We start from the raw sequence: 24,024 nt of genomic DNA on the forward strand, positions 1-24,024 counted from the left end.
AAAATTTTTTCGTGAAATTTTCTCAATTCTTTTCTGAAATTTTCTGAAATCTTTTGAAATTTAAAAAAATGTATTTAAACATTTTCTTTAAATGTGGTTTAAAAATAAAATTTTAAAGTTCGTTAAACTAAATGATATTTCGGTCGACTTTTATCAATTTTTTTATAATTAAAAAAAATTGATTTAAACAATATAAAAATGTGGAAAGGATACAATTTAATATATTTTAGGAAACTTAACATTTTTGGGATACATTTTACTTTCCCTGACGTTTTAATTGCATCATTATTAGCTCGTAAAATAGCCTTACTTTCTCAAATACTTGAAATTATCTCTCATCCGTAGGAAGCAATTTAATCGACCCATTTTTAAACACCTTTTATTGCAGTGGAAGATCTAGAAAATTCAAAGAGTAAATTCAGGGATTGGACAGTCCGTACTACAACTTTATTTACTCTAGCGAAACAGGAAGCGGTCCGTGACTTCTTCAAACTCATTTCTTTCACTGTCTCGAATCATTCTTCAACGAAGGTTTATACTTTTTCACTTAATTGTATAATAGATCTCATAAATATTTATTTTTCCAATAAACAAATTAGAATGTTAAATATTTTCGTTTTTTAAGAGCGTGTAATTGAAAAGGTGACACAAAAGAATTGTAATTCTTTGTTCTGCAGGTAATTATATGGACCTACATTTCGCTTTTGACTCTTCTTGAATACAAAAATTACCAGGATTGGTGTTTTACATTTCAAGCTACTTGAAATTGAAAGTGAAAGTCATTTAAATTTCTAAGTGGACAAAATTCAAACGGGTTCGATATGACGAGATTTCTAATTTTGCATTTATGATTATTGATACAACTAATTTTCACTTTTATTTAAAAAATGATTTACTCTTTAAATCGGAATTAGTAGTAAACTACTAATTATATAACGCTGATTTATTTACTGGAAGTTAGTAAAAATCTACTCAGTCAATCTGTAAGTATACCCGAAGTATTAAATAAATTTAAGAACTGATTTAACATTAATGAGAATTTTATTGGAATCAAATAATAAATTATTAAATGCAAAGAACAATACGAGAAATATGAAAATTGTCCAAATGAGTCTTTAAAGTACGCAATTGCTCCAAAGAATCATATATCCCCACTACTGCCACGCTGACATTGTGTTCGCTACGAGTGCACTAATTATTTGTTCTTCAGAAGAAAACGCGGTTTATTTTCTAATATTTTGTAATAATATTTCAATAGTAATGACACAATTTTTATATTTAATTACAATTCTTCAAAACTACCAGATTATTTGTTCTCATATTTTAAATATTTCTCGTCGAGTTTAGAATTACCCTATATCGTACTTTTAATATATTTTTAACATTTAAAAAACTTGAAAAAATATATTTTCAAATTTATTTAGTGTTTTTAACCTTTTTCTTTTTACTTTTCTACCAAAAACTTTAATTTTTAATTTTAAAAAATGATTTACAAAATAATCGAGTTTTTAAGAAAAACAGTAAAAGTTTACATAAAATACTTGAATTTTCAACCAGAAAGAATTATTTTTGACCAAAAGACGATTTTTTATCAAAATAAATTAATTTCCAAATAAAAAGGATCAATGTTGAACTAAAAAAATACTAGTATTATTTCCCAAAGAAAGAAATAATTTGAAAAAAAAAATTAAATGAATTTTCAACAAAATGGTTTAATTTTTTTAAAAGACACGAATTTTAAACAACATAGTTACATTTTCAAACAATACAATTATTTTTATCGTAGGAATTGAGTTTTTAACTAACTAGTATAATTTTAACCGGAAATTATGAATCTTTAATCTTACATTTAATTTTGCGCCCAAAATAGTTAAATTCCACAAAAATGTTAACGTAAAATATTATTTTGAAAATTTCGAAAATATAAATTTAGTTCTCAGTTTTTTGAAATTTTTATCTTATTTTTTTCAAATCTTCTAGATTCCTTTTTGATAATTTTGAAATTCTTTTTGAATGTTTTGAAATCTTTTCAAATATTTTGTAAAAGTAAATTTTAAATGAACAATCATTAAAAATTTGCCGAGCTAACACAAAAAAAATTTTGGATGCTCTTAAAGCCTTTCAAAATTCTTAAAAAGCTTCCAAATTTTCGGTTCCAAATCAATCAAAACAGTTTTTCTCTTGCAGTAGAATATTAATTTTCTTGGTGAATAATTTAACTTTATCGTTGGAAATTCATTTGTTGTGTTGAAATATTAACTATTAGTTTAAGAATGTGTTTAAAAATGTTAAATTTTGTTCAAAAAATTATTTTATTTTGTTAAAAATTAACATTCTTGGTCGAAATTTTATTTTTTTATCAAAATTTATTTTTTCAACTGAAAATTTATTTTTTAAACTAAATATTTAACTACTTTATTTTTTGTCAGTAATTTATCTTCTTTGATGGATATTTAATTTTTGTGGTTAGAATTTTAAATTTGTTGTTGAAAATTCATATGATTTTTGCAAACTTTGTCTTTTTTTTGTAGAAAATTCATCTTGTAGGTTGAGAATTCAACTACTGTGTTAAAAATTTATTTTTTCTTATTAAAGATTCATTATTTTATGATCTTATAACACTGTTGGGTTCAAAATTAATTTTTTCAATGAAGATTTATTATTTATCTGCAAACTAAATTTTTTTTCAAAAATGTAAATATTTTATTGAAAATTTTATTGATATAAATTTTTTTGTTAGCTGAACATTTAACTATTCTATGCTTGGTTTGAAATTTATCTCCTTCGCTTGAAAATTTAGCAATTTTGTTAAAAATGTATCTATTAGGTTAAAATTTCAACTACCAGATTGAAAATTCCTTAAAAAATTAAAAATAAGGTTGAAAAAAGTAATTTATTTGGTTAAAAATCAATCTTTTTTGGATGACTGTTCATTCATTTGATTGGAAATTAGTTCTTTTAAGTAAAAATTAATTTTTCTAATTGAAAATTTAACTATTTAATTTTTTTAGTAAAACTTTATCTCTTATAATAGACATCTAATCTGTTTGGTTGCAAATTTATCAGTTTGTTCTAAATTTCATCCATTTTGTTGAAAATGTGTGTCTTTTAGTAGAAAAATCTTCTTTTAGGTTGAAAATTCGACTATTGGGTTAGAAATTAATTAGGTTTGTTTCTCAAGGATTCACTGTTTTATTTGAAAATTATTTTTTTTTTTTTTGTTGAATTCAATTGTTTTTTATTAAGAATGAAAACATTTTTTTAGTTTAAATATCAACTATTAAACTTTTTCTTGAGAAATTTAACTATTTTCTTAAAAATTACCTTTTGCTTGGTTGAAAATTAATTATTTTCACCAAATATGTCTTCTATTTTTCATTTAAAACTAGTCTTTTTTAGTATGTTTTGCTTTTCAAAAATAATTATTTCAATTTAAAAAACGCAATATTGATTTCTCTTAAAAGTCGATAATTTTTTAACGAGTTTGATATTTAATTGAATAGCATTTTTATAATAAAATTAATAAAATTAATTTTCGGATCACAAAATACTACTTTAGAGTGATAGCTGAATTAATTATTTGATTTTACTCTTCATAAATGAATTATTAATTTTTAATTTAAACGCACATTTTTCTACGAAAATTTTTAATTTTTAATTGTTTAATAATGCAATATGCGTAAAAGCTACTCGTGTTATTTTATTCAACAATTTAAAAATTATTTTTTTTGAAAGTTTTCTATCATAAAAATTGCACTTTTATATTAACAATGATTTTCAAGGAATTTTTTTTGACAGACACAATGCTACTGACTGAATGAGTATAATTTTTTACTAATTTGAATTTAGAGCGTAAATGTCCTATTTATATAGGGAAATTTTATTTTTATATAATGTACAAATTATAAATAATTATTTAATCACGTCTTTGTACGTATATCTTGATAATAAGGATAAAAGGAAAAGTAGAATGGTAACAGGTGCATAAACGAAAGTGTCATTTGTCCGATCTCATCAGAAACCGGTTCGATGAAAAGTTCCCGATTTAAAATCGTTCAATGTATCGAGGTCAGTTTAAAAAAATATTAAATAATCTCAAGGAACTGAATAATAATGACTCTATCATATAAATTATTATAATACAATAAATTATTGGGCTAAAAAGTAATAAGGAAGTTTTATAGAATATTTCAAACAACTAAAAGTCCGGAAGTCTTACAAATTATAATCTATGTTTCGATGAAACATACGATTTGGAACGAAAGTAGTTCTAATAAATTTTTTTTTTTTTCTTAAGAATTCCTCTTTTTCCTCCTATTTACAAAAAAACATCCCCTTTTCTCATTATTTTTTCCTTAAATGCGAACCAATCAAAAAATAAAAATATTTTTCCTTGAAAGTTCACTATTTTTAATTAAAAAGTCTACTTTTGTCTTCTGGGATGTAAATTTATCTCATTTGGTCAAAAATTCTAATATTTCGTTAAAATTTGGTTCGGTTGTGTTAAAAACATCTTTTATTGTTAAAAATTTAACTACTTCGAAAAAATCAAGTTTTGTTGATTAAAGATTAAATTATTTTGTTGTAATTTCGCTTTTTTATGTTGAAATTTAATTTTTTTAACTAAAAAATTAACTGTTTCACTTTTATTAAATAATGATAGTTTTCATTTGAAAATTTAACTATTTGGATGAAAATCAACTTTTTTGTAGAAAATTGGCATGAAAATTTAACTTTTTGGTTGTCTAATTTTCGTTTAAAATTGATGGTTTTTTGTTGAAAATTCCATTTAATGGTTGAAAACAAACTTTTTTGTAGAAAATTTACATTTTTCGATTGAAATATAAATGTTTTGTTGAAAATCCTTTTTTTTTGTAGTAAAAATTCTATTAATACGGTTCAAAAATCAACTACACGCTTGAAAATTAACTTACGAATATAAAATTAAGTAACAGCATTTTTTGTACTTTTATTACAAATGCATCTGTTTGTTTAAAAATAAATATATTTTTTGGTTGAGGCATTCACTATTTTGTTAAAATCTAATCTATTCTGGATGAATTAAACTGTTTTTGATTTAAGCCTAAAATACTTTCTTTGTGAAATATCAGCTATAAAATTTTTTGTTGAAAATTCATCTCTTTTAGTTATGAATTAGTCTCATTTAGAAAAAATTCCACAAATTTGATAAAAACTAATTTTTTTCATTGAAGATTTATCACTTCACTTAAAAATTTACTTCTACGTATGTGAATTTTTGTTATAAATGACCTTTTCTTTTAAAAGTTAATATTTTTCGGTAAAAATTCAATTTTCTCGTGGAAATTTCCTCTGTTCAGTTTAAAGTCCTTCTATTTGATTGAAAGTTCAAGTCCTTAGTTAAAAGTCAATTTATTTTATTGAAGATTCATCATTTTATTAAAAAGATTACTTTTTTTTGAAAATGAGTTTTTTTACTTTTTTTCAAAATTGAATTCTTAGACTGAAAATTTAAGTACTATTTGGTTTTCAGGTAAAAATGAATCAGTTTCGGTGGAAGATTAAACTATTTTGTTTTAAACTCTTATTTTTATTAAAATCGATTGTTTTCCATTTGAAATAAAAATATTTTTGTTTGATATATCAACTAAATTTTTTGTTCAACTATTTTTGTAAAAAATTTGATCTTTTTTGGTTAAAAATTCAACTATTTTGTTAAAAATACATCTTTTTATACATTAAGTTCAACTGTTTGCTTAAAAAATCAAATATTTTGTTCAAATTTAGAGTCATTTTTTTGAAAATTCCATAATTTGTTAAACATTTACCTATTTCACTCAAAAGTTTAACTGTTTTGTTGGACATCTATCACTTGGTATAGAAAATTCAATTAATTGGTTAAGAAATTGTTTCTAATAAAAGTTATTTCTTTCTTATTTCAAAATGCAATCATTTGGTTTAAATTTTAAATATTTAGTTAAAAATTCAACTATATTTTGTGGAAAATTTATCGCTTTTGCTTGAAAGTTTAACTACTTTGTTGAAAAAGCAATTATTTAAAATTATTTTTTGTATTAAAAATTAATTTCTTTTGATAAAGAATTAATCCTTTTCGGTGAAAAATTCTTCTATTTTAGTAAAAAATCACCCTATTTCCCCTGTTTTGTGAACTTTCTAATCTAGGAAGTCTATTAAAATTTTCGCTCATTTCAATCAGTGAGTGAATTCTATCCATCAATCAGTTATTTTTACTAATGAATTAGTAAGTTTTACTGATGTTTTAATATATTTTGCTGACTAATAAGTAAGTTTTACTGATGAATTGGTAAGATTTAATTATGAGTTAGTAGGTTTTGTTGTTGAATTAGTAAGTTTTACTGATGAATTAGTAAGATTTAATGATGAATTCATAATTTTTTTTTTGAATAATTAGCCATTTTTCTGACAAATTAATAAGATTTACTGATGAGTTAGTAAGTTTTACTGGCGAGTTAGTAAGTTTTACTGTTGAATTAGTAAGTTTTACTGAAGTATCAGTAAATTTTACTGGTGAATTATTAAGTGTTATGATGAATTAGTAAGCTTTACTGAATCATGCCTGGAATTTGATCACGGATTAAAATGAGTAAAATTCATTAAAAAGGTTAACTGATCCAGATTTAGAAAGATCAGTTTATTCATTCTGGACCAAAATTAATCCAGTCGATCGAGAACTGGCAACCTGAAACTGAAACCTCCCACCAATTTTCTTGGGGACTCAACTTCGAAGAAAGAGGTAACTTTCAGCAAGCCTTGCTATATAAGTGAATGTCTTACCGAACTCTCGAGATAAAACGCGTGTGTGTTGTCCGTTTCGTGTCCTTAGTGTTACTCCTGTTTCTTAGTTACAAACAGGTAAGTCAATTAAAATTTCATCAAATTATCATCAGATCGTGAAATCATCAGTTTTACTCAATTTTCGAAAAATCAGTGTCTGCAAATCTCTCATAGTGGTGTTAAACCAAATCTTTTGTTTATAAAACTCCCAACTCAATATGGTAAAAAATTTCTGAATTTTTCCGGAAAAATTGAGTTATTTTTTAGCAATTTCAACTACTTCGTAAAATATGGAATAAATTTCGGGAAATTCTGTATCAAGAATTAGGTTTCAGTTGTCCTGATGTGGAATCAAGTCGATTTTGATCCATTGTGACATTTTTACTTTTAATGATAAAATAAAAAAATAGGCCGTTTTAAAGCACGTTATAAATTTTTATAAAATTATTAACAATATCTTTTATTGTGTAGAATTTGTTAATATCTCATTACGGGCTGGAGAACACTATGCTTATATCCTTTAGTGTTTTTAAATGAATTCGTAAAAAAAAATTATTCCATATAAAGGACAACTGAAACCTGATTATTTGTACAAACTCATAAATCACAGTAGTGGAAAATTAAATTTTTATAATAGTCTTAACTCAAAATGTTGAAAAATTGCTATACTTTATTTAAAAAATTAAATTTTTTTTTTTTAATTTTGATTACCCCATACAGCATGGAATCAAGTTTGGGTGTGTCCATATAAAGCAAGAGGTTTTAGTTTTTCTAAATATCGAATCAAGTCTATTTTTCTCGAATTCGAAATTTTGACTTTTCGTGATTAAATTTAAAAAATCGGGTTGAAGAAAACGCTATTTTTTCAAATAAATTTGTCAAAAAAAGACTTAACGCGGTTAAAAATTTCTGAACTTTAAAAAAAAAAATAGTTATTTTTTTTAAGAACTTCGACTATTCCATACAATATGGTGTCAAGTATATTTCTATCAAATTTGAGATTTTGACTTTGGCAATATATCTTTGTAATATTTATTATTGCGTAGAATTTGGGAATGTTTTATTACGTGCTGCAGATTGTTTGCTAGTTTATTTTAATACAAAAAATTAATTTGTCGAAAAAAGACTTGATTCCATATACATAAGTAAAATCTGATTCATTATACAATCTCGCCAGAACTTGATTAAATATTGTATAAACCAGTAGATTTGAGGATCCTAAAAAAATACAGTAAATTGCGATATGGAAAAAGAAATTTACAAATATCCTTATTTCAAAAAAGGATTCAAATGTAAAAAAATCCTTTCTCTCTTTCAAGTTTAAATTTTTAGTTATAAATTATGATAAATCGTAATATGGATGAAGAAATTAAAAAAATCTTTTATTTTAATTAAGATTTTTGGAGAAAAAAATCCCGTCTCACTTAGAAAGTTAAAATTTTTAATTATAAAATAGAAATACATGTTCCAAGTATCACATTTAAAAAATAAATTAGTCAATAATAACCCATCTTTCATGATAAATGTCGCATTTAATTTTTGTTGTTATAAAAAAAAATACATTTCCGGTCGAACTAAAATGAAGTAGAATCAGTCATTTTTTTAATTGAATTTTTTTGCCCTCGTTGATTGAAAAAGAATATCCCTGTCCCATTTATTATTTTTTCATACTTTTTTTTTAAATAAAAAAGAACGCCATCTAGAAATTAAACCATTTATTAACATAGTAATCCATTTTCTAAGTAGAAATAAAAAATATATATATAACTTGTCCCTTTCATTCACTTTTAAACAAATAATAACCCTTCTTTTATTTGGTTGCAACTGTTTTTTAAATAATTATTTTAAGATTTGAATTTAAGGTTTTTTCCATTTTTGATATAAAATGGAAATACATGTTCCAAATTATGGTAAAAGTAAAATCATTCGTTTATTTTTCATAATTCAATTTTTTGCAATTTATATTTAGTAAACAATATCTCTGTTCCAGTTATTATTTAATCATTAGTTTTTTTCAATACGAACAGAACCCCTGTTCCGAATAGAAATGTTTATTAAAATAAAAGTTCAAACAAAATAACAAATCTTTCGCCTTCCATTAAATTAGTCAATTTTTTAATCATTCAATTTCATTTTTTTAATACATTAACATCCATTCCCAAGTAACAGTCATAAAATTTAAAAAAAGTAATAAACAAAGCTCTTTCTATTCAGTAATACATCAAATTAAAACCACCATATTATGCGAGTACAATTATTCATCTAAAAATTTGCAGACTTTAACCTCTTTCTGTGATTAAAAAAAAAAAAATTAAAAGAAAAAAATTCCTGTTACAGCAGCATGTTTTAATAAGTTTATTTTTTTCCTTTTTTAATCCAAAAATCTCCTCTTGCATATCTAGCATTTTTCCTCAAGTAAATTCAAATCCATCTTCGAAATTACCTTTAAAATACTTTTTAAATAAAAAAATAATTTAAAAAAAATTATTAAACAAAAATTCTATTGCTTTACTTCATCGATAATGAGACCTAGATTGTAATAAAATAAATTATTACCTATATAATTTATTAACAAAAAAAAGTATATTAGCCGATTTGATTTCAATACTTGAGTGCATTGATCTGATGACGGTTCAATGAACCGATCATGTATTGCATACAAATACTTTCCTGAAGTAATTTTTATTCGATAATTAGAGCCGCAAACGGTCGACTCAAATTACTAGAGTAAAACGGATTCGAGTTGTTGATAACTGGAGGGAATGCAATTGTGTTTAATAATAATAATAATTCAGTCTAAACTACATAAACCGTTTGCGTGTGTTCCGGGGAGCAAACAAAATTATTCGAACGAAAAAAATTTCTATCCGAAAATATCAATTTCAGCCAACTATTTGAAGTTTCTACCAATTTTTTTATTGAAAAACCAAAAATACGAATTTTCTACAAAAAATGTCCTTTTTTTAAACCGGAAATTTTTAATTTATTACAATCAAAATTAATCTTTTAATTCAATTCATTAATTTTAAGTAAACCAAAATTTATTGTGATAAACAAACAATTCTTTACCAGTTAGGTAAATCAAAAATGACGAATTTTCAACAAAATAGTTGAATCCTCAAACAAATAGTTAAATTTTCAACAAAATAAGATAAGTTTGTAACTTAATTATTCAATTGAAATTTGAACTTACATGGAAAATATGGATTTACAAAAAAATTTTAAACGGAATAGTTTTTCAAAAATTTGTTTACTTTTCAACCAAGCCGTGTATTTTCCAAACAAAAAAGATGAATTTTTAGTCAAAGGTATAAATTTTCAACGAAAAATGTAATAGATATGTTTGATATTTCCACAGAAACAGAAGAATTTTAACATAATATATAAAATAGTTACGTTTGCAGTTAAATTAATTCATTCTTAACCTGAACAAAAAAATTTAATTTTAGCCAAAGGAAAAGATGACTCTTCAACAAGACATTCAAAATAAAGAAGAATTTAACCAAATAGTACAATTTCTAACCAAACGAGATAAATTCTGAACTAAAGATATAATAATGGACTTTTCAAACAAAAATAATTAACCTAAGTCAAAAATATGTCGGAGGACTCTAAAACCAAACAGAATGAGCTTCCAACCAAAAATAGTGTTTTTTATTGGGTTTTATTTATTCAGTTTAGTTTAAATCAAAGAAATGTTGGATGATTAAACAAAATGCTAAGTGTATGAAACAAATTTTTTGATTTATTCAATTAAATATTCAATTTACTATAATATTTGGTTCAAACAATCAAAAAAGTTTTATACAAAATGTTAATTGATTAAAACCAATTTTTTGGTTGATTAAACCAAGTATTACATCTTCCAAATATTTGGTTTAACAAACCAAAAAATGTTGTTACGTCAACCAAATCCTTTTCTGAGTGTAGTATGTATATAGTATAATAGCCTTATAAAATAGGTTTAGTCAGAAAATGTTTAGTTTATAATAATTAAATATTCGATTTACAAAAATATTTAGAAAAAACAACCAACAAGTTTTCAATAAAATTACGATTTATTCCAAGCAATTTATTGGTTACTTCAACCAAATATTTTATCCGCCAAAATATCCTTTTCAACAAACCAAAACTTTTGTTTCTTCAACGAAATATTTTGATAACCACATAATAACCATATTCTACGGATAAACCAACAATAAATTTTGTTGTTTTGACAAAATGTTTTTTTAAAAGAACCATTACATTTTCAGCAAACCGTTACAAGTTTTCTTATTGTTATAGTCTTATAATATTGTTTTAGCCAAACAAATTTTTAGTTTGAAATGGACAAATATTCCATCCACCAAAAGGCTTGGTTTGATTAACCGAAACATGTTTTTGGGGTAACTAAATATTTTGATGCTCATCAAAAAAATTTTCTATAATTATAGTCTTATAAACTAGTTCAGTCAAACAATTTTCTAGGTTAAAACAATCAATTATTCCAGTTAACCAAAATCTGGTTCAACAAACCAAAAAATGTTGTTGAGTCAAACAATTATTTTTATATCTGTAAAATAACCATATTGTATGGTTTAACCAACAAAAAATTATTATTTTTCAACTAAATCGTTTTCTGAGCTTAGTCTTTATATAGCTATAGCCTTCTATAATTGGTGCAATCAAACAAATTTTTTGGTTATAGCAATTAAATATTCCATTCACAAAAAGATTTTGATAAATCAACCAAAAAAACTCTCATCAAAATTTCAATTGAGGCCAAGGAAATCTTTTCATTTCATACAACGAAATATTCCATAGACCAAAATATTTGGTTTAACAAACCAAACAATGTTGGTGGGTCAAAGAAATATTTTGATGTCTATTTAATAACCATATCCTATGATTGAACGAACAGAAAAATTTTTTTCTCCAAGCAAATGTTTTCTTGAGTTTCGTGTATATACAATTAAAGTCTTATAAAATTGGCTTATTTAAACAAACTTTAAGGTTCAAACAATTAAATGTTCTATTTACAAACATATTCAAATCAAATGATCAAACAGTTCTTAACCACATTTTAAGTGATTCAAATAAACTTGTTCGTTAATTCATCCAAATATTCGATCTACCAAAATATTTGTTTAAAAAAACCAAAAATTGTTGTTGGGTCAACGAAATATTTTTATGTCCATTTAATAAGCATATCCTATAATTGAGCCAACCAAAAAATTGTGTTGCTTTAAGCAAATTGTTTCTTGAGTGTAGTATTTTTACAGTTAAAAATGTCTAAAATTGGCTTCCTTAAACAAGTTTTCAGGTTGAAACAATTAAATGTTCCATTCGGAAAAAGATTTTGACAGAAGAACCAAAAACCTTCATCAAAAATTTAATTGATTCAAAGAAATCGTTCTGGTTAATTCAACCAAATATTCCATCTACCAAAATAATTATTTTAAGAACCCAAAAAATGTTGTTGGGTCAAGAAAATATTTAATTTACCAAAGGGTTTTGTGTAACAAACCAAAAAATATTGTTGGGTTAACCAAACATTTTGATGTTTATGAAAAAACCATATTCTATGATAGAACAAACAAAAAAATTCGTTGCATTAGGCGAATCATTTTCTGTCTCTAATGTTCTCATAGTTATAGCATTCTTCTAGAAAGTCTATGATGCATAACTGGGTGAATGAAATTCTCCTAGGATAATAAAATCTGCTCCACATTTTTTTTTTTTTTATTTGCTGGAGACTCGGAAATATGCCCACCCGAAGACTAGTTTATGGCTTGAATTTAGTTTCGCATTAAACTAACAGGTACTCGACCAGTCTATTATGTATAAATGCGGAGAGTCGCGTTATCCGCATTACAGTAGTAGCAGCAAGACAACTTTCCTTATGCAACTTCTTTTCTCGCCTTCCTGAATTACTTGCAATTTTGCAGTTAAATTTCTCTCATCGAATAAAAAATTCATCAAATCAATCCGATTTGCTGATCTGTGAATCATCTAATCGATCCAGCGCAAATTTATTCAATTTTAATCAAGTGTTTTGTATCAGAACATAAGTAGTATCAAAAGATAAACTTCACGCTTGTTTCCAATTTGGTTTTAGAGCAAATTTTTTGTTTCCAATTTCTCGTTTATTATTCTTTGCCCCGTTTTTTAGAAAAAAAATTGTTCTTGTTTTTCAGAAACTATTAATTTTTGTCTTTTTTTCACTTTAAATAGAATCTGACACAAAAAATTAATCTACTATTTCAACATTTTCGTTAACATTTTTTATCTTGACTCAGAAATGAACAGTTTCTGATTTTAAATAAAAATATTGTTTTCTTGAAAACATAGACTAGCACAACTATGATAAATGATATTTTCTGACTGAAAATTCCACTATTTGGTTGAATGTTGAATTACTTTGTTCAAAATTCATCTTTTTGGTTGAAAGCTAAATTTTGGTTTAAAGTTTAAATTTTTTATTGTAAATTCATCTTTCGGTTAAAAATTAACTTTTGTGGTTTAAATTATTATTTTCGAGTTAAGAACTTAACTGTTTCATAGACAATTCGTCTTTTTGGCTTTAGAATTTAAATATTTGGTAGAAAAGTGAACCTTCTGGTTCTAAATTACTTTATTGGCTGAAAGTTTCTATTTTCGAGTTTTTTAAATTTACTTTTTGGTTGAAGATTCCTCATTTAGTTTAAAATTAATTTCTTTGGCTAAAAATTGTACTTTTACATTGTTGGAAAATGAACTTATCAATTGAATTCAACTTTTTGGTTAAATATATAATTTGTTGTTAAAAATTCGTATTTTTGGGTAAAAGATTGAACTATTTTTTAGATTTTTTTCTTTTTTGTTTGATTTCTATTTCTTTTCTTACAAATACAAATATTGTTCCATGAAAAATCGACTATTATATTTTTCGTTTAGGTTTTAACTGCTTTGTCGACAGATCTTTTTTCTGACCTAAAAATTTAACAATTTAGTAGAAAATCTTAAAATTTGGTTGAAAATTAACTTTTATTTTCAATTTAATTACTTTGTAGAAAATTTCTCTTTCTGACTTAAATATTCGATATTTTGGTTGAAATAGTTTTTCTTTCTTTACTGAAAAAACTGTATTGATTGAGAATTTAACTCTTTTGTGAAAATTAATTTTTTTTAGCTTAAGCATTGATCTCTTTGTTTAAAAGTTTAATTATTTTGTTTAAAACACGGATATTTTATGACAAATTAATCTTTTTAGCTCAAGAATTATAATCATTAAAAAAAATTTTTTTGTATAAAAATTCATTTACTTGGTTGAAGATGGAAGTGTTTTTTGTTGAAGATTAATATTTTTGTTTGAAAATATGAGCATTTATTGAAATTAAGTTTTTTGTTGTTAAGAAAGCAACTTTTCGGGCTCAAACGTCTAGCTTTCTGCTAAAACAATTCGATTTTTTAGCTTTAAGACTGAACTCTTTTGTTGTAAATTCATCTTTATAGGTTTAAAATTCGTCTTGCTTGGTTGCAAATTATTATTTAAATTGAAAATTTAACTCTCGCCTGAAAAATGCATTTTTTGGGTAGAAAATTTAATTATTAAAAACAATTCGTCTCTTTTCATACAAAATTAAAGTTTAGTTGAAAATTGGAACTTTTTTGTTAAAAATTTAACTAACTTATTTAAAAAATCTAGGAATTTGACAAAGAAATTAATCAAGATTAGAATTGATCGACAAGAAAATATTTTGTAAGACCCAAGATCTAAACGAGATCACTGCTCGGATTCCAATCAACAAGATCAGTTACATACTAACATCGAGAAGAAAGTGCTATTAGATTTAAAAAAGGAGAAAATATAGCCTTGCCCATTTTATCAGAAAAATGCGACACGCATGACTGTATAATTTAAACGCTTGATAACTCCCTCATAAGAAAACTTTCTCTCAACAAAAATTCAAAATTTCTTTATCCAAACAAATAGCTTAATGGCAACATTGCTCTATTTATACAGAGACATGTATAAATATTTTTATTTACAAAACAAAGGATTATTTGGAAAGCTTGTTAATTTCCTCATAAAATTGTTTAAATTTATATTTTTTAAACATTATTTATAACAATTTCGGTCCAAACGATTAACATTATTCACTCTAAAATGCTGAATCATTTGATAAACGACAGATGAAAAACCTATATTATATTAATGATTACATAAGTAATAGTTTTCATCATATGAAAGCGCACCATTAGCACTGTAAACAATTTAAAAAAAAGGAATTAATACAAGAAAACAGTTTTCCCTATTGAGGCACTAGAAAGTTACCGTAATTTTACTGATCGACAGTAACCGTGCCAGAGAAATCAGAAATCGCGAGATCAAAAAAAAGTTTCAAATTAATGAATTGAATTTAGAATGTTTCTAACTAAAGCGGACACATGCGATATTTGTGGCTATTAATCTTTCAGATTATTACTGCTAGTAACTATATTAAACGGCAGTTGTAAATAAATAAATTAAAAAAATTATGTTAATTTTAAGTGACTTCTGCTTAACTTGCAATAAATTTAAATAAGAATCCACTTATCCACGAACGAACGAAAAATCACGACAGGAGTGAGTCGGGGCCTCAAGGCAGCAGCAGTCATTGCTCCCAATTTTGGAACTATGTGAACTGCGCCTGCGTCACGCCGGTACGCGCGGATTAGTTTCTTTTGGCGCGCTCATTTTGAATAGTATAAATATTCAAATTTAATATTTACAATAAATAATAATTGGGAAATGAATTCTGGGTTCAGAGAAAGAAAAATTTTTCTTCTTATCAAAATTAATTATCCCGCCTCTGTCGAATTTCTTAACAAAATTTTGTTTTATTCCCGACAATCTGAGTTGACATAAAATACCTAAAATTACAACAACAAAATTGAGAACATTGTTTTTCCTGAAGTCAGCATTAATAACGTTTTTGCAATTAATTCACGTTATTTTTCCGTCTGTTACTCCAAATTTCTGTTTCAGGATAAAGAAATTACTTTTGATACATTTCCAATTCATTATTTATCATAAATATTAAATTTGAATATTTAAATAATGCAAAACGCGCGCGCTAAAAGTAACGAACCGGGTTGCCGATGGGACGCAAGCATAGTTCAAAATTGTTACTAAATTGGTGACACTGGAAGCAGTATATTACGCCTGCGCAATACGAAATACGCCATTTAATTTCAGCGGTGTATTTAAAAGTATGAGCTTATTCTCAATTAAATTATTGAATTTGATCTTACCATTTTATTTAGTAAAAAGTGGTTTCGGATTTAAAGAGTAAATAATCCTCTAGAAGAATCTCTTGTTTTATTTTTATTCTCTGAACAATATTCTTTTAAAAATTTCATTTTATATAAGATAGTCTTAAAAGGAGTTTTTTTTTTTAAAGCAAATATGTTGACTGGAATCACTTTGCCTTTACAAGAATTTCGAACACGCCCCAGAGCGGTATGTTATACTTGTTCACCGGTTTGATACAGATTCAATTTTTCTAGGCAGACCGTTTCACTTTCACTTGGTTGCTGACCAAACAGGACTGAATTCTACGTCCTAACGAATCTGATACTCGTTAATAGACACATGGTATGTGTCGCATTAAGTAACTCGCGTTGTATTGACCCTAAGAGGAATACAATTTTTTTTTATATAATATCTCAGAGGAAAAGAACAATTTTCAACAGAAACTAGAACTGTTAAATTCTCAATTAACAAAATTATAAATAAACTAAAAAAGACTGATTATTATATATTTTCAACTAGAAGAGTAAATTCTTAACCAAATGTGAAACAGCTAATTTTCATGTAGGAAATTTAAAGAAAAAATTAATTTTTAATAAAATAGTTAAATTTTCAAATAAAAATATATTAACAAACTTATATTTGATTTTTCGGTTAAAACTCCAATGTAACAAAAAAATTATGACAAAACAGTTAAAATATAATACAAAGGGATGAATTTGAAAGTGCAATGATACATTTTCAACAACAAAAATGAAATATTAGCAGAGTAATTTAGCCAATAGTTCAATTTTGAACTAAATATGATAATTTTTTAATCAATAATAAACTAGTTACATTTTTAAACCAAGATATAAATTTTCGACTAAAACAATAAATATTCACAAAAATTATTTTTTAAGAGTAGAGTTTAAGTTTTCACCATCTACTTGAATTTTTGAACAAGATTAATAATTTTTTATAAAAGAAGATAAATATTGTAAAATATACACAAATTTTTTACTAAAAAAGATAAGCTATACACCAGAAATGGAACGGTGGAATTTTCAATTTAAAAAAATTAATTTTTTAACCGAATAGTTGAATTTAAAAAATATATCACTTTGAAAAAAATGGAATGGTTAAATTTTTAGTTAAAAATATCAGTTACATAAAAAGCGAATTTTGAATAAAATGGTTTAAATTTAAAAGGCGGACATGCATTTTTAACTAGAATGATAAATATTGAATGCAAAATGAATTTTTTAAAGAGTAGTTCAACTGTCAACCAAGTTTTTACATTTTTTAAATTCATCTTTCTCGCTTAAAAATGCAATAATTTGCTAGAAAATTAAACTTTTCAGTAAAAAGTCAAATATGTAATTAAGAGGTAACATCTTTTTTGTTCACATTTTTTGTTGCTAATTTATGCTGTTTGGTCGAAAATTCAACTCCTTGGTTTAAGTGTGGTAAAATTGATTGTTTTTACTGAAAATTTAACTATTCCATTTTTGGTCGAAAATTTATCTATTTAGCTGAAAATGTTCTGGTTAGAAAATTTAACTATTTGGTTAAAAATTAACTGTTTAGTCATGAATTAATATTTTTTTGTACAAAATTTAACTGTTTTTTTTTTTAGAAAACTGAAAAAAAGCATTTTCTTACTTGGCTATTAAGCTGTTTTCTTAAAATTCTATTTTTTTTGTTTTTGCAGACTTTTCATTTTAGGTCAAAATTGATATCTTTGATAATCCCTCTAACAGTTTTGTCAAAATTTCGTTTTTTTCTCTTTATCTAAAATAAACATATTCACTTAAAATTCAACTATTCCATTGTTGGTTAAAAATTTCCCTTTCTTAGTTGAAATTTCAAATGTTTGGTTGAAAATTCCTCTTGCTAAGACGTTGAACAAAGAAGTAATTTCGAGGTATTACTTAGTTCTATAAAACTCTTAAAAGATATCCTGCGTAACCTACTACCTCTAAGAAAAAAACTTATTAGAGATACAAAACATATCACAAATTGCTAATGTTCACTCAGAAATAAATTATAACTTTTTTTAATTTTTAATATAAAAGAGCAAAGTACATTCGGACGCCGAACGTACGAGAGGTTCGGGAATCATGTTTTCCAAACACACGACTGTGAAAGGGGCTCCCACTCCTACGGCGCATAGATTTCGGAGGTAATGCGTATCAACACACACAGGAGCGCTTGTGCGGGATTCTCGAAAACATAAAATCCAACATTTTAAACATTTCTTTCCTGTTTTAACTAAAAACTCACTCTTCCAGGGATTGTTGTTTTTGTTAATTTTGTAGCTCTTCTTTTCTACCTGATTGTATTTTTTGCAAGTTATAAAATACATTTTTAAACCTCTGAAGTAAATTTCTACTAGAAATTGAAGCCTTATTGAAGCAGTTTTAAAAAAAAATCGAAAACCCTCGTGTTAAAAGCATTTACTTTTTTGTTAAATAATCAAATTCTTTCGAGCAATTACTTAGTTCTATTGAACTATTAAAAAAATATCCTGAAGAATCAACTACAGTGAAACTCTTCTATAGCACCGATTTTGGGGCTGACGGTGGGTAGGAACTAACTCATTTTAGTCCGCTCCGCTTTTGTTTGTTTACGCTTGAGTGCTCGTCTGGGTGACAACCGCAGACCCCGCACAACTCCTGTTACACCTACCTGTGATGCAGCGTCAGTTCTCGAAAGGTCTATAGAAGGGAGGGCCATTGAAGGATTTCACTGTGATCCCAAGAAAAACTCGTTTCGAAGGTAGGGTGAGCCCCTTAAAAACGACGATTTTTACTAATAACTATTTTTTAACTTTCTTATTTTCTAATATTAAAGAAACAGGGTGTACTTCGAAGCTACTGCTTGACTTTATTAAATCGTAAAAAGAAATGAAAAAGGAAATAATCCCAATAAAAAAAACGAAACATGGATTTTGACCTACTTCTTATTTAAACTAGATCATGCGAACCCCTCTATCAGACTTAATTATTACAGTTTTAAAAGCCTTAATAATTGAGCGATTCCTGCCTTAGGGAGTGTCCCTAATTTCTTGTAAACACATATCTTTAACCTCGCTGCTGACAATGTTTATTTTCACTCGTTTTCTAGCGAAATTTATTATTGTATATATTCCTCGAAGTTGCACTTCATTTGGCTTCGCTATTGCAAATACGTCACCATTCGTCGTTGAAAGAACATTACGTTCTTCATTTGAAACGGGCGTGAAGACTTGATTTGCTTCTTTTAAATAAATTGACTTTTCGCGAGGGAAAGTGTCTCGACGGATTTCAAATGTCCGATATGGATTCGTATAGGGAATGAGCCGAACAAATTTAAGTTGGTTATGATCCAATCCAATTATTTCAAAAGGGTACTCTCCGACAGGAGTTGAATTGGAAGGCTCGGCACTAGAAGATAGCTTGTAAGCAGAGCGAGGAGAATGAATCCTAGCAGAAGGTAAATCAGACCTGTGAGGAGAAGGAGGCTCGGCACTAGAAGATGGCATGTGAGCAAAAAAAGGTGAATGAATTCGAAGATGAAGTGAATTAGACATGTGAGTAGAAGGCGGCTCGACCTCAGGAGAAAGCCTGTGACCAAAACGAGGAGAAATAATTCTGGCAGGAGGAGACCTAGATCTGACACGCTGAGGGGACTCGGGATTAGAGGTCCTGGATGAAGAAGATCTACCGCAAGGAACGCCAGGAATAGGAGCTCCGTTAGGTAAGCACTCAAATTGCGAACTAAGCGCTGCAACATGAAACAGAAGAAAAAATTTCCCTTGTTTATTCACTTCAGCTTCTTTTGCCAGATTCTAACTTTTCTTCTGGGATATTCTTCTTTTCGGGAGAGAAATTTAACTGATCTCATATGGACAACAGAAAGAAATTATCGCATTATTCTTCAGGAAACATCCCAAACTTTTTTCCATGAACAGAAGTATCGAGTTCTTAATATGAAAATATTTGCAGTCTTCTATCAAGAAAATGTATCAAATTCTATCAAACTGTATGAAATTTATCTCATGATATGCACATATTTTGATAGGAAAGTAAAAGATTTCTCGACAGTTAGAGCTAGATGGAATTCAATGAAAATTCTTCAGAATTCTTTATAACCGCGGGAATTAAGAAATTACGTTGACGATAATGTACAATTTGTGCACACGTAGACGCGTTTAGTTAGACATATTATTACTTTCAGTCTGACTTGCACAGTTTGGATTTTCATGGGTACGCAGTTACTTCCTTACAAATAAATAATAGATTTCAAGTGATGAAATGAATTTTGGTTGAATAAAAAATGTATTCATTAAGCTAAATCATTTTCTAAGTCTTCCTTATATCCACGTGCACATCTGGTTCAAAATTTGTATCAATACGGAAATTTTTCAAATTACATTTTCTTAACACACATTCTAGATTACCCAGAATAAATGAAGGTTACATTCTTAGCCATTTTGGAGCAACTAAAATAAATTTTAGAAGAAAACGGTAACTGGGATAGATTTTCGTTTAGAGCGCACAAATACTGATTTATATATGGCTTCAAAAATGGGCTTAAAATTATAGAGATATTATATTATTATAATCGCCAATAAAATTGAGGGTAACTGCTAAGAAGAACACGAGAGTAGAAGCACTTTTCATTTTTTCTAATGGTTAAGATGTTTCGGACATGTTTAGAGAATGCCGAATGAACGACTAACGAAACAAGTGTATCAAGGCAAAGTAAATGGCAGCGTGTCCAGAGGTAGACCACGGAAAGAATGGTTGGAATGTGTGAATGAGATCCTAGTTAGAAGAGACATAAAAAGTCACAGAAACACAAGAACCTGCATAAAAAAATGCATGGACATAAAAGAATCTAGAGAAGTATACCAGGACAGGAAAGTATGGGAAATGGCTTAATGGTGTAATGAAATTAAAAGAATTGATTAGTGTATAAGAGATGTATTGGCTTAACAATTCAATAAATTAACATTTGTGTCCCTTATCAGACTACAACGCCCAATGTATAGACGTTATCTTACACGTTATAGGTTCCAAGGTTATATATTTGTGATATTTTGAGCGAAATCTTTGCAGTATATCATACAGTGTGTGCTATAACTTCTTATTTGAACACACTGAGTTTCAAACTGCGATCGGTATAAACAATTATGTTCTATGAACAAACAATCTTGTTATGTATTATTGTAGTTGTTAAAAAACTGGTAGGTGAATTCTAGGTAGCGACCATCTTATATAAAGCTTTATCATCCGCATAAGCAATACATGTTAGAGCATCTGGAATATCTTAATCTTTGGAAAATTTATAGGTGCACTGTTCTTCATTATGACAGACCCGCGCAAATACAGACACAACGCTTATTCTGAAAATTATTGTTTGCTGCTTGTAATTTATTTGATCAATGCCAAATTGAACTAAAATCAATCAAAAATTATCAAGGACTCATACTTGTGGGTAATGCCTGTCGTAAACTCAACAAAAAATCAGATGAGCTCCTTGATTTATAAATATATGAGGGCATTGACCGTCTACGATTATTGTCTTTCTTTTCTACTCTAAAAACTATGGATAAAGTTTTAAGTTGTGGTTTTTTTACTAAAGAAAATGGTCCGTGATTTAGATAAGCACTAAAGTCAGTTAGATACCCTTGTGCAGTGCATCGAAATTTCTAAAATATAAAAAATTCTTGTGCTTTTGAATCCCCTTGCTCACTGTTAACTTTTCTAAGGTGAATTTGGTTTAGATCTTTAGATAAAAACATAAGAATCTGATCTGTAGAAAAGCATAAAAAATTATTTGTGATATCTCAAAAAAATGACCAGCTAAGATTTCCATTCAAATGGATTTTCAACCTGTGGGCGCGTACGAACAAATCTCCGCATCCAGTTGTTGTCAACACTTTTCTTTCATACCTATTGCCACTTGAAGCTCATTGTGTGAAGCTTTGTAAAATTTATATAAACTCTATAATATATGTTTAAGGAATTAGAAAAATTGTCTTCATTTTTTTATTGGAACAGAATGTAGATTCTATCGCACAAGTACAAATTTGCCTATGGCTAGAAAAGAGTACTTAAAATTGAAGAGATATTATTCTGTTATATGCAGCAAAAGAATCGAGGATAATCCGCAACAATAAAACGAAAGTAGAAAAAATTTGATATATCAAAAGTTTGATGACCAATATTTGAAATACTTCAGGCACTGTTTGAATTTGAAACTCACTTTTCGACGGATTGGTATTACTCAATATTTTAAAGCTATTCTCTTCTTCCAGATTAATTTTTTAATCCTCTTAAATTAAAATTCATCGATTAAAATAAGAACGAAGTTCTCAATTGATAAAATAAATTAAAATTTAAAAATAAATAAAATTTTATCAATTTTATCACAATCAAATCAACACTGTAACACATTTAATATTTTTGTAAAAATAGAAGGTACTTTCGAGCCATTACTTTTGCTATCAATTTATTAAAAGAACATCCTAAGGATGCAACTACCTGCAAGATAAACACTTGTGAAAGATCCGCACATTCTAGAAAATGTCAATTTTGAATCCGACGCAGCTTTATAACATTTTTATTTTTAATATAAAAAAATCGGAAAGTACTTTTGAGGTATTTGTTTACTTTGTTGAATTGTTAAAAGAACAAAGAGCAATCGTTATTCACAACAACAAAATACGAAACATGGATTTCGACTCACTTTTTCCTCATACTGGAACATGCGAGTCCCTTAATAACCCTTATTTACTACTATTTTGAAATTATTTATGATTAAGCGTCTGCTGCCTAAAGGACTTTCCTTGATTTCTGCAAAGGTCATATGGCTAACAGCGCCGTTGTTCATGTTTATTTTAACCCGTATTTTTGTTTCATATCTTGATACATATATTCCACGTAGAAATCGAATACGTATTGTGAAAATATCACCATTGGATATTGATAATACAGTTTGTTCTTCGGTTGGCACTGGCTTAAGCATGTTACCCTTTCCTTTCAAATTAATCGATTTATCCTGAGGCAAAATGTATCTTCGAACTTCGAAGCAACAGTTTGGATTATAATAAGCCGAACAAATCGAAGTTGTTCAAGGTCATATCCCAGTAAGCTGAAAGCATATTTCCTGGTAGGAGGACACCTTGGCCTGACACAAAGAGAAGACTCGGCAATAGGAGAAGACCTGGCTAGAGAATGCAGAAAATCTAGTCTGGCAGAAGGAAGAGACCTTTCAGGAGATTCATGTCTTTCAAAAGAAAAAGAAGGCCTGGCACGTGGCACACCGGGAATAGGGGCGCTGTTAGGTAAATAGTCAAACTGTGAAGTAAACTCTGGAACAAAATGCGGAAAAATACATTTCTGTGGAAATGTGGAATTACAGGTTTATTTGCAGAGGGCAAACAGGGATTGTCACATTTCTCCCGGGGTCAAAACCTAAAATTTTTTTCAGCAGGAGAAGTATCGAGATTGCCATTCATCTTATGCAATGAACAAGTTTTAATAGGAAAATGAAATATATATCGAAGGATAGAGTCAGATAAAAGGTTTCAAGATTTTGAAAGATAGAACTTTAGAAAACACTCGTCTCCCTTGCCAAGTTCAATGTTGGACACATTTCTGTATATTTGATTCCAATAAATTCTTCAACTTGTTTGAATTGATTTATAATTATTCTAAACTCATTATGAAATTTGCTTAATTTCTTAGAATCGCGCGGACAAAGATGCTAAGTTCCCGACAATATACCATATGTGCACGTGCACATATGGTGCAAAATAGTTGTTCAGTCGTTATCTCGCAGTGTAAAGGCGTTAAGGTGGTCCTTAATTAATTAATTAAGTTAATTTCGAAAAAAATTCACCTCCAAAATTTCTAAAAACTGATATCACAATTTATCAAATCTTTTACGCTTATGAGCTAAACGAGAACAATTTTTATTGGTATTAATAATTGTTCTTAGCAAAT

The 24,024-nt window shown here is 27.1% G+C and overlaps 1 protein-coding gene across 1 annotated transcript in view; it reads left to right on the plus strand.

Annotated features, from left to right (window-relative positions):
- Nucleotides 1-6,749: 6,749 nt before the first annotated feature.
- LOC117171756 overlaps nucleotides 6,750-24,024 on the plus strand; it is a 78,025-nt gene continuing 60,750 nt past the window's right edge. The window contains exon 1 of the mRNA XM_033359359.1: nucleotides 6,750-6,873. The gene's annotated coding sequence lies outside the window, so the exon portion shown is untranslated. The remainder of the gene's footprint in view (nucleotides 6,874-24,024) is intronic.

This window comes from Belonocnema kinseyi, chromosome 4, assembly GCF_010883055.1.
Source record: "Belonocnema kinseyi isolate 2016_QV_RU_SX_M_011 chromosome 4, B_treatae_v1, whole genome shotgun sequence".
Taxonomy (NCBI): Eukaryota; Metazoa; Arthropoda; class Insecta; order Hymenoptera; family Cynipidae; genus Belonocnema; species Belonocnema kinseyi.